At 35.9% G+C, this 12753-nt stretch overlaps 1 long non-coding RNA gene across 4 annotated transcripts in view; it reads right to left on the bottom strand.

The window, feature by feature from the left end:
- LOC140511684 (uncharacterized) overlaps window positions 1-12753 on the bottom strand; it is a 65340-nt gene that overhangs the window by 16670 nt on the left and 35917 nt on the right. For 2 of the 4 annotated variants that reach the window (XR_011969631.1, XR_011969632.1), the window contains exons 2-3: window positions 9190-10405; window positions 1145-1212 (exon numbers count right to left, since the gene is read on the bottom strand). This is a non-coding gene — a long non-coding RNA (uncharacterized lncRNA). The remainder of the gene's footprint in view (window positions 1-1144; window positions 1213-9189; window positions 10406-12753) is intronic. The other 2 variants (XR_011969629.1, XR_011969630.1) reach the window with 1 other exon arrangement.

The raw sequence follows: 12753 nt of genomic DNA, 5'->3' as shown, positions 1-12753 counted from the left end.
TGTTTGCTGAACTTCATGTCAGGGTCTATTAACTTGATTATGTTGACCCTGCTCTAATAGCTTGACAGTTGTTTACCTCAAGTAGTCTTGATGATAACTTTCACAACTTCATTTACAACCTTTATTTCTGCTCCAAGTCTTTCTGATCTAGAAGTCTGACTTTCTCTCTGTCCACTAAGCTATGCTGTCTTTCATGGCAGAATAAAGATCAGAAATAAAATTAGGTTTATAGTTATTCCAGTTATGACTCTACACAGGCAGGTCTTGTTAATCAGTTAGACCAGAAATAGAAAGAGTTAACATCACAATAATTCATTTCCTTTTGAAAGGTATGATTAGATCTGTTGAGGTTTAAGTACATGATAAATCCAGTCTGAACCACAAAAAACAAAGGCATAAAATGTCTATTCAATAATACATTCTGTACAAAATATCTATATTGAATTTAGTCTCATCATAGAGAGAAACAGTGAAATCTTGGGATCTAATTGTGCTTCTCAAAGTGTCCCAAGGAGTCTATACTTGACTGGCAATCTTCCAGACCAGATTGAATATTTTTATCTCTGTCCAAATTAACCACTTATTTCTCCTGCAACAGGAAATAAGGCTCTATCTTCTATAAGCTAAATTCCATAGAGATAGGTAGGGCTTAACTATTTTAAGTAGATTTCAAACTTGTCTACTCCCTCTTCCCAGTAAAAAGGCAATTTCCAGTCTTGGGAGGAGTTGTGAGGATGATGAGATGGTGAGGGTACCATTTCAAAGGCTACTATAAATTGTACAGTGACTATGGCAGTGTAAATGAAAAGTCACTAAAACTCAACTAGAACAGGCGAAAAACCAGGAATGGCCCCAGAAGGAAAAAAATAATGAAATTTATTTACTTATTACCGGAGAAGTGGGAGATTACTAGGGCAAAAGATTGTATTCACTATCAGGTGTAATGACTAGAAGAGTTGTTTTTGCTTAACTGCTTTGCATTTGTCACAAGACAGTTCACTGGTGGTATGCAGGAAATAGAAAGTGAATGGAGTGAAGGGGAGGGTAAGGAATGGACCTGAAAATATCTAGAAATGATTGTGGAGTAAAAGCAAGTCACAAATAAAACTACTTTCTTTAAAAATATATTGATTATTTTTGTTACCTTAATTTTGAAATGTATCCTTCCCTCTTCCCCTGTTGAGACAACCATCATGTGTAAGAAAGTATAAACTAAAAAAGGAAAAAAAAATGTTGCTGCAAAACATCAACCTCAATAAAAGCTGACAATATATACCATGTTTCACAGATTATCAAAAAGCACCACAACCACTCCTTCCCCAACCACTTCTATAAAGAAAGGAGGATGAACAGATTGCCAATCTATTCTTTGAAGACAAGTTTGATCATTATAATAAGGGAGCTATACAGCATAATGGATAGGGGCCTGGGCCTGGAGTCAGAAAGACCTGAGTTTAAATTCAGGCTCAGAGAGTAGCTAGCTGTGTGACCCTGGAGAAGTCACTTAACTTCTGTGTTCCTCAGTTATCATCATAAACCTGCCTCACAAGGTTGTAAGGAGCAAATGAGATAATATTTTCCAAGGGCTTAGAACTCTGCTAGGCAAATAGTTGATACTTAATAAGTATTTATTTACTTGTCTTTCCTCTCTTTGCCTCCCCTTCCTGTTCTTTCCCTTCTCCACTTCATAGAAGTGTAGTTGCATAGCTTTAACAAACACTAGAAATCATTTTGTTCAGCATGCTCACTTATAATCTGCAGACAAGTAAACTGTCTCTCAGCAGATGAAGTCATTAGCCCAAGACTAAACAGGTAGGACCCTACAGAACAGAATCTGGCTCCAGATTTCTTCTTTCTAGAATGGAGCCTATGACATCTCTATTATATTCTCCTGGTTCATTTTGATAAATGTTTCTTCAATGTGGAGTAAGTCATAATTATCAGTATTTAGGTTCAATCATTGTTTTACTCTTTAGCATTTAATTTAAAAAGAAGACCTCTATGAATTAGTTCAACCACTAAACTTTTAGCCCTCAAAACATAGTATCATACTGAATTGACAAATCCACAGAATTTCAAAAGGCCTCCACAATTTGGGGCCCATTTCTCTATCACTGGGTCATTTTTTTTTTCCCTGACTTCCCAGGCCTCAGGTAATTAGTCTCTGTTTCTTTTTGAAAAATTCACTGAGAATCATTCAATTGGACAATGAGTATGAATAAGAATATTATTGGTAAATTCATTTCTACAATTACTGCCTAATAAAACTGGTGGATACTGAGAGGGTTCTCTTCAGACATCAGCAAAACAGTAGTTCAGAATACCTGACATTGTTGGGGTTGGAAGCTCAATTCCGTGTGGATAGTCTTGGGTGGGTAAAGGTGGGAACTTCTAAATCTTAGAGCTCTCACGAGACCCCCCCAGGAAACGGCTGGGAATAGAGGTGAACCGAGCTATCTCGTGTATTTCCGCCTCTTCCCGTGAGAAACGTGATGGGAGAGAGATCTCCCCGCCCTCGATATTGTCCTGGATTGGAGCACACCTAGTTACCTAACAGGCACGGTATTTAGATGCAAAGTATGCGACTGGAGAGTTAAGTAGGATCAGGGAAGCCTGAAAGCTCTCTTAGCACGTGAGGAGCCAAAGAGGACACAATGCTCCACTTTTCCTCTTCTCCTTCTCTCCCCTCCCCCTCTCTCCCCACTTATACTTCTACTTCCAATCTCTTATTGTAAGATCTTTGCCTCCTTGGGAGATCTTTCTCTTTCCCTCCTAAGGAAGAATCCCCCTGCACTTGTAACTAGACCCTGAAATAAAGCTCAACCCTTGTTCGACTCTGGAACATCCTTTTTCTCATACGAGCATCCGGTTTGGCCAACCGAAGACCTCGGGATAGAGGTAAGAAGACTCGGGTAGCCCTCAGGCCTCTAGGCCTGGCATGACATAAGTTCATCCAAACCTGCCAAGGCATTTTGGCCTCTTGAACATTTGTTTCAGTATTTAGGTTTTAGTTCTGGTCAAAAATATATTGAAATTTTCTCTTCCTAAATCTAGTTCAAAGTTTATAAACACAGGACAGATGAAAAGTGAATCATTCATAAGCCTTGGGGAAGAGAACTCTTTGTTATGAGACTGGGAGCACAGGGCAGAGGTCAGGGGTGAGGAGCTTGGCAATGGAAAATACAAATGAACTTAAATTAGCAAATGACAAGGCACAATGTGTTAGATGGTAGGGTTTATGTCTTTTAAAAAATATTAATTTTATGGATGGCTTCCTAGGAAGGAAAAAGGAAATTTATTTTAAAATAAGATACAATGAAAGCATGATTATATTATTTGAATATTTTTTCATTGATTTAGAGCTTTAAGAGAACACGTTGAGGTCATCTAGTTCAATTCTTTCATTTTCAGAGGAGGAAACTGAGTTCTAGAAGGCTGACTTGTTCAAAGTCACATAGACATTAAGTGACAAAGCTAGGATTTAAGCCAAGGTCCTGTAACTACAAAACCTTGCTTTTACTCTGCCAAATTAACTGGCTTATTAACATTTCAATCAATTCACACACATTTACTGAACAACTACTGTGTGTTGGGCACTACAAAAATGAAGTTACTCATTTGAAGACTTTTCCATGCATTAACTAGACCTTTGTCATGAAATAAACCCAGAGTTCTGGCCATCAAGTTAGTAACTGCTTAGTAATTGATTAGTGACTGAGGAGTATGTTCATACAAACACTTTATGTAGCTATAAACATATAAAATACCATATCTACTTATTGTTTTCTCATTCTACCTAGCATTCACTCTACCCTTTAATGATGACACACAACTTTCTTTGAATAAAGAGTGCCCCAATGTTATTTTCTTGTTCCCTTAATCTTGTTGTCATTTTTAATGACAATATACCAGAATCCTGAAGGCAACAGAGCTAAAGAAGGATTCTTAAAAATTAAGATTTTTACTACTTATTATAACAAATTCTGACACTTATACAAGTTTTATCCTTAGAAATTGTTTTGTTATTCCCTCTGATTAATACAATCATCAAAAAGCAGTGGAAACAACATTGGATTTAGAGTCAAAGGACTTGAGTTTGAATTTAGATTAATACTAACTACCTGTTTGAACTTGGGCACATAATTTCATCTCTTTAGGTCTCACTTTTCATATCTATAAAATAACTGATTTGGACAAGATGAATTCAAAAATCCCAGCTCATAATCTATGATACTATGATGATCTTTCTTTGAAAATTCAATTTCAAAGGAATTTAATGTTTCTAGCAAACTTTATGTTGTCCTAGAGATAATAACACAATATTGCATGAATAGCTGTCTCTTCATTTATGTAAACAGTGAAATATCTGGGAATACAGGAGACATGAGAAAATAAGGTCATTTTGCTACCCATTCAGAAAAAAAATACAGCAGTGAATATGAAAAATGTAGCTTTCATTTTTTTAAACTTTCAAAATAGTAGATATGTGGAATTATACTGTGAAAAGTGGCATTTGGCAGTCTACTTTCATGGATTTAATATTGGGACATTCTCTTTATTTGGCTATTTCAAAAAGGAAAGAGTTATTTCAGCTTAATGACAGAATTTAGTGAATCCAGCCAGTGCTAGGAAAGCTAAAATCCTTTTCAGTTCTGTTGATGGTATTACTGATGTTCATTGATGATACTGCATATACCTAAATTAGCACCGATGTGTACCTATGCAGATACCTCTGGCTAAATAGACAGCTTACTCACAACTGGGTGAATGGGAAAAAATTATTTAATATCATTGCTTATAATCATAACAAAATAATGATTTGAAGCTTACTTAGTTCTTATTATTTTGAGGCAACTTTACTTTTGCTCCGTTCTTACCCCCAAATACTTTGTTGCTGAATTCATATTTAGAAAGCTTCTATATGTGTTTGTTATATTTTCTGAAAAAAAAAAAGAGACTTTAACAGGGAGTTTTCTCTTTTACTCCTACTCATCTCTCACCATTCACAAGTCTTCCCCTATTCTCTTCTGGCTCTCATGAAGAGATGATCCTTTCCATCAGGGAAAACCCCTCTATATACTCCCTCAATACTCTCAACTCCCAATAGCATTTTAAGACTCATTTCAAATCCGTTTTGCTAGGAGGAACAGTGGGGGAGGGGGTTCTGATCCATGCTGCTGCTACTAATTTTTCTTTCACCTTTCATCTAGTCTATATATATTTTGAATGTTTATAGTTATTTACATGTGGGCTCCCTCATTGTGAATACCTTAAGGGCAAGAACTGTGTTTTACCTTCTTTGTATCCTTAGCACGGAAACTGACATGTAGCAATTACTTCACAAACACTTGCTAACTGATTTCAAAATGTATTGAATGTATACAGTGTAACAACTTTAGAGATTATATCCATTAAACTGCTCTCTGCTTGTTGAGATTTGATAATATTGCAAGTGTTACACTTATACCACCCATAAAATGACATGCTTTTATACACACACACACACACATATGTATGAATCTGTGTTAATATACATATATGAATCTATGTTTTCAACAGTATGATGTTCCCCTATGCAGTCCAGTTTGAAATCCCATTAAACCTTATGATTACACCATATGCTAATAACTTGTTGAAAGAAATGGAGATGTTTAACTTGATTGAAAGGATTGCTACTGGTCATGGTAAGCAACAAATAAAATATCTATATATTTTTTATCATTAAGTTTTATAATTTCATTTTTATCTTTAATATCACTTCATTTATGAGTATGTCAGTCCTTTTTCCCACACAAACAATTATCTCCATCAATGAAAAATTTTGTAAGAGGGGAAAAAATGCAATTCAAAAAAACCAACTAACAGCTGAATCAGTAAGAATTATAACATATTTTGTAGCCCACTTACTACTTCAAAGAGGAGAGGAAGATGCATTTTCTTATTTCTATACAATTATGAAATATTAAGTTGCAAGTTTTTTCTTTGCATGTTCCATTGTTCTTGCCATTGTATATATAGTTTTCTTGTTTCTGTTTAGTTTCTACTAATGAGTGTCTTCTCATGTTTCTCTCAATTGTTCATATTTGTCATTTCTTTTGATATAATACTATTCCATTATACTCAAGTACCATAATTTGTATAGCTATTCTTTAATTCATAAGCATATTCTTTGCTTCCAGTGCTTTACTATTTATTACAAAATGACAGTTAAACTGCAAAGTTTGCAAAGACTGGCTGTTTCTGAAGCTCTAGGCTGTAAGGGGATTGTAGGGGGATTGAGCAGCTGACAGTACATCCCCACCCCCCCACCCCCACCCCCCAACCACCACCAGAAGCAGAGAACTACCTTGACAAAGAGCTAAAAAGTCAAATAAATGGTTGGGAAATGAGCAAAAACTGGTAAAAGAATCAGACTATAGAATCTTACTTTGGTGAGAAGGAAGACCAAAATATATCAATAGAAGAAGACAACAAAGTCAAAGCTCTTCCATCCAAAGCCTTGAAGAAAAATATGAATTGATCTCAGGCCATGGAAGAGCTCAAAAAGGATTTGGAAATTCAAATAAGAGAAGTAGAGGAAAAATTATGAAGAGAAATGATTGATGCAAGAAAATCATGAAAAATGAGTTAACTGCTAGCTAAAGGGGACCCAAATGTTGAAGAAAATGGTACCATATAAAACAGACTAACCTAAATGGTAAAAGAGATCCAAAAAGCCAATGAAGAAAAGAATATCTTAAAAAGCAAAATTGGCCAGATGGAAAAGAAGATCCAAAAGCTCACTGAAGAAAATAATTCCTTAAAGATTAGAATGGAGCAGATAGAAGCTAATGACTTCATGAAAAATCAAGAAATTATCAAACAAAAACTAAAGGAATAAAAAAAATAGCAAACTATGTGAAATATCTCATTGGAAGAACAGATGACCTGGAAAATAAATCCAGAAGAGTCAATTTAAAAATTATTGGACTACTTAAAAGTCATGATAAGAAAATGAGCTTAGGTATCATCTTTCTAGAAATTATCAAAGAAAACTGTCCTTATGTCCTAGAATTAGAGGGTAAAATATATATTGAAAGAATCAACCAAATGTATCCTGAAAGAGATCCCAAAAACAAAACTTCTAGGAGTATTGTTGCCAAATTCCAGAGGAGAGCCAAATTCCAGGAGAAAATATTGGCTCAGCCAGAGTATTGTAGAAACACAATCAGAATTACATTAGATCTAGCAGCTTCTACATTAAGAGATTGAGGGACTTGGAAAATAATATTCCAGCGTTGAAACCAAGAATCACCTACCCAGCAAAACTGAGTATCATACTTCAGGGAACAAAATGTTCATTCAGTGAAGTAGAGGATTTTAAAGCATTCTTGATGAAAATATCAGAGCTGAACAGAAAATTTGACTCTCAACCACAAGAATCAAGAGAAGCATGAAAAAGTAAATAGGAAAGAGAAATCATAAAGAATTTACTAAAGTTGAACTGTTTATACTGCTAAGTAGAAAAATAATATTTTTATCTCTTGAGACTTCCTCAGTATTAGGGTAGTTGGAAGGATTATATATATATATATATATATATATATATATATATATATATATATATATATATATATATATATATATATATATATATACACACACACATATATATGTAGATAGAGGGCACAGGGTGAGTTGAATATGAAGGGATGATATGAATGATATCTAAAAAATAAAATTAAGGGCTGAGAGAGGAATATATTGGGAGAAGGAAAATGGAGAAATAGAGTAGGGTAAATTATCTCTCACATAAAAGAAGCAAGAAAAAGTTTTTTTCAATGGAGAGAAAGAGGGGAAAGGTGAAAGGGAAAGAGTGAAACTTACTGTCATTGGATTTGGCTTAAGGAGGGAATAACATGCACACTCAATTTGGTGGGAAAATCTATCTTATCCTACAGAAAATTAGGGGAGAAGGGGAGTTAGTAGTTGAAGGAGGAATTATAGAAGAGAGGACAAATAGGAGGAGGGGGTAATTAGCAGTAAACACTTTTGAGTAGTTACAGGGTCAAAAGAGAGAATATAATAAATGGGGGGCTGGATAAGATGGAGGGAAATATAGTTAGTCTTTCACAACATAACTGTTATGGAAGTGTTTTGCATAATTACACATGTATACGGCATATCGAATTCTTTGCCTTTTCAGTGGCGGTGGATGGGGAGGGAGGAAAGGAGAGAGGTTGGAACTCAAAGTTTTAAAAACAAATGTTAAAAATTGTCTTTACATGCAATTAGGGAATAAGACATACAGTCAATGGTGCCCTTCAAGAAAATAGAGGGGATGGGGATAAGAGAAGGAAGGGGTGTGATAGAAGGGAGTGCAGATTGAGGGAAGGGGTAATTGGAATGCACACTGTCTTGGGGTGAGGGGAGGAGAGAGATGGGGAGAAAATTTGGAACTCAAAATATTGTGAATGTGGATGTTGCAAACTGAAAATAAATAAATCAATTTTAAAAAATAGCATTCTTCTTGAGATATATTTGTGAGTCTTCAAAAAAAATTGTAGCTGAAAGTAGCTTAAATGACATTAGAGATGAATGTGGTAAATGTGAAGAAGCTACAACTTAATACCAAGGAATACTTGCAAAATAAGCAGAATGAAAATATTTTCATGAGATGTATGAATAAAAAATGTGGACCGATCATGTGGCAAGAGGGAGGAATAAGTGGCAGGTAGTCTGTGTGTATTTCACTAATATTCTTGTAATAATAAGACCTCTAGAGAAAGACCTCCACATGTTGAGTGAACTCTTCGTGAATGATTCATAGGCAGATACATTGAAAAGGGTAACGTAGGGAAGAAGGCATGGAGAGATGGCAATTTACACCATTAGAAAGACTGTTCACTTCAGTGAAATTATAGATATATCAAAATATCTAAGTATAAGGTGGGTTGTGTGGCAACAACCCTTTCACACCTTAAATAAAAAATGGTTAAATAAGCAAAATGTTTAGCCTGGAGAAAAGACCTAGAAACAGGTTAAAAGAACTATCATGTGGCAGAGGGATCATGTTTCTTTTGCCTGAGACCAGAGAGAAGAAGAACTAGGGGCAATGGTTTGGAGTTGTAAAAAGACAAAGTTAAATTTCATGTAAAAGAGCACTTGTAGCAACAAAGAGTTCCCAAACAAAACAAACAACTAAACTACCTTAAGAGGAGAGGTAGGAAGTCTCTTTGGAAGTCTTGAAGCAGGTCCCTGGATGATCACTTGCCATGTAGATGAGATTCCATTTCAGGTAGTGCTTATCCTATAGAGCCTCTGAGATTCCCTCTGGTTCACAGATACAGTGATTCCATCCTTTGTGCTTCAGGCCCATGCCCTCCCATTAATCCTTCAAAGAAGTTCCATCTAATATGCTAGATGACTTCCTCTAAGTCTTGTAGTTTTCTCTTGGTACCACATAAGCACTTGACAGATATAAACCTAGTACTGCTATTGCCAGGTCAGAGAACATGCAGCACTTTATAGCCCTTTAGGCATAGTCCCAAATCGCTGAGATAATATTTGCAAAGAGCTTAGTCCAAAGCCTGGAACATAATAGACACTAAACGATTGTTTGTTCTCTACCCTGCATGTAAATAATTTCCATAGTAATAACTTTGGGTTGTCTCAAAGAGAAGCTATCAAAGTTTAGGGCTTCTTTAGACACCCATATGCTATCTTCTCACAAATCATAAGGAGGTGATACTAAAGATTTCTCTAGCTTTCATCTCTCCCCCTCCAATTTTGAGGAGAGTTCAATAGTGCAGCCAAACTTTTACTTTTCTAGAAATAATGATCAAATTTTTGACAAATTTAAGATAAAAGGGCCATAGGTTATTTTCCATTGTATCATAAAGTCACTAGTGTTAAGAAGACCAAGGCCTGAATGGATTAATTAATGAATATTTGTTAAATATCTACTCTGAAAGTACTTTTACTAGGCCTTAGGACATACAAAGTTGTGTAAAATATCATTCCTGCCATCAGAAAATGTAAACATAGTGCTAGAAATACAATATGCATAAAAATAATAGATATATAAAATAATGCAATTTTATATATGATAGAAATATAATAACTAGACTAATCGAGCATTGAAATAGAATATAAGTATGTCAGGGAAGCAAAATAATGCAGACGCTGTTATAGCCCTTCAAGGTTTTCAAGCATCACTAGTTATTATACCATTTGATCTTCACAATAATCCCATGAGGTAGTTGCTTCAGGTATTGTCTCCATTTTCAAGCTGAGGGAACTAAGACTCAGGAAAATGAATGGATTTGTCTAGAGTCACAAGGCTAGTAAATGTTGGAGGCAGGATTTGAATGCAGTTGTTGATCATTTCAAGGCCACTGTACTTTACTTTCAATGCAGTGTAATGCTGAGGAAAGAAAAAAAAAAAAAGACTTGTAACTGGGGATTCAAGGAAAGCTGAATGGAGAAAATAGCAGTCTATTCCACACAGCACAAGAAGCAGAAAATGACCCATGCCATAGTAAGGTGACCACTCTTCATGGTTTCTGCCATCGTTTGCAGTTCTGCCTCTGCCACATAAGGTTTTCCTTAAAAACAGCCACTGTTTCTCTGCTTGAGAAGAGTGAAGTTGACCTGACCTTGCTATTTCCCAGAATTTCACATCTCTGCTTCACTGCCTGGAATTGTCATCACAACAAATATTTTTGTGTATTTATTTAATATCTGTATACAAAACTAAGGAAGGCACTTTAAACACAGTGAGTATGAGAAGAAATATGAAACTGATCTTACAAATAATAAAATTTCACATGGCTATATCATTTTAAGGTTTACAAAGTATTTTTTCTCAAAACAACTTAGTAAGGTAGGGAGAACAAAGCTAGGTTTGTTATATATTGGAAAACTTTTAAATTACTGTCAGCTGACTGCTGTTAAGACCTACTATCCCTGGAGTGGCTCTTTCCCCTTCCTTCTTTCCTTTAGTCCTAGCTATCCCAGAATCCTTTAGGAAGTCAAGATGGCAGGTGCTAGTCAGTAGGAATACCTGCCATCACTGGATGTGCCTTCCTCCCTTGTTTTCTTTTTTTTTTTTTTTAATTTATTTATTTAACTTTTAACATTCATTTTGACAAAATTTTGGGTTCCAAATTTTCTCCCCATTTGTCCCCTCTCCCCACTCCAAAACACCGAACATTCTAATTGCCCCTATCACCAATCTGCCCTGTCTTCTATCATCCCTCTCTGCCCTTGTCCCCTTCTTCTCTTTTGTCCTGTAGGGCCAAATAAATTTCTATACCCTTTTACCTGTATTTCTTATTTCCTAGTAGCAATAACAGCACTCGACAGTTGTTCCTAAAACTTTGAGTTCCAACTTCTCCCCATCCCTCCCTCCCCACCCCCTCCCTTTGGAAGGCAAGCAGTTCAATATAGGCCATATCTGTGTAGTTTTGAAAATGACTTCCACAATAGTTGTGTCGTGTAAGACTAACTATATTTCCCTCTATCCTATCCTGCCCCCCATTGCTTCTATTCTCTCTTTTGATCCTGTCCCTCCCCCTGAGTGTTGACCTCAAATTGCTCCCTCCTCCCAATGCCCTCCCGTCCATCATCCCCCTCACCCTGCTTATCCCTTTATCCCCCAATTTCCTGTATTGTAAGATAGCTTTTCATACCAAAATGAGTGTTCATTTTATTCCTTCCTTTAGTGGAATGTGATAAGAGTAGACTTCATGTTTTTCTCTCACCTCCCCTCTTTAACCCTCCACTAAAAAGTCTTTTGTCTGCGTCTTTTGTGAGACATAATTTACCCCATTTCCATTTCTCCCTTTCTCCTCCCAATACATTTCTCTCTCACTGCTTAATTTCATTTTTTTAAGATATGATCCCATCCTATTCAATTCACTCTGTGCATTCTGTCTCTGTGTGTATGTGCATGTGCGTGTGTGCGTGTGTGTGTGTGTGTGTGTGTGTGTGTGTGTGTGTGTGTGTAATCCTACCCACTACCCAGATACTGAAAAGTTTCAAGAGTTACAAATATTGTCTTTCGATGTAGGAATGTAAATAGTTCAACTTTAGTAAGTCCCTTATGACTTCTCTTTACTGTTTACCTATTCATGCTTCTCTTTATTCTTGTGTTTGAAAGTCAAATTTTCTTTTCAGCTCTGGTCTTTTCATCAAGAATGCTTGAAAGTCCTCTATTTCATTGAAAGACCATTTTTTCCCCTGAAGTATTATACTCAGTTTTGTTGGGTAGGTGATTCTTGGTTTCAGTCCTAGTTCCTTTGACTTCTGGAATATCCTATTCCATGCCCTTTGATCCCTTAATGTAGAAGCTGCTAGATCTTGTGTTATCTTGATTGTATTTCCACAATACTTGAATTGTTTCTTTTTAGCTGCTTGCAATATTTTCTCCTTGACCAGGGAACTCTGGAATTTGGCCACAATGTTCCTAGGAGTTTCTCTTTTTGGATCTCTTTCAGGAGGGGATCTGTGGATTCTTTCAATATTTATTTTGCCCTCTGGTTCTAGAATCTCAGGGCAGTTTTCCTTGATAATTTCATGAAAGATGATGTCTAGGCTCTTTTTTTGATCATGGCTTTCAGGTAAACCTATAATTTTTAAATTGTCTCTCCTGGATCTATTTTCCAGGTCAGTTGTTTTCCCAATGAGATATTTCATATTATCTTCCATTTTCTCATTCTTTTGGTTTTGTTTTGTGATTTTTTGGTTTCTCCTAAAGTCATTCGCCTCCAT

The sequence above is a fragment of the Notamacropus eugenii genome, chromosome 6 (assembly GCF_028372415.1).
Source record: "Notamacropus eugenii isolate mMacEug1 chromosome 6, mMacEug1.pri_v2, whole genome shotgun sequence".
NCBI lineage: Eukaryota > Metazoa > Chordata > Mammalia > Diprotodontia > Macropodidae > Notamacropus > Notamacropus eugenii.
Note: the sequence above shows the minus strand (reverse complement) of the source record. Positions and strands in the feature narration are given on the sequence as shown.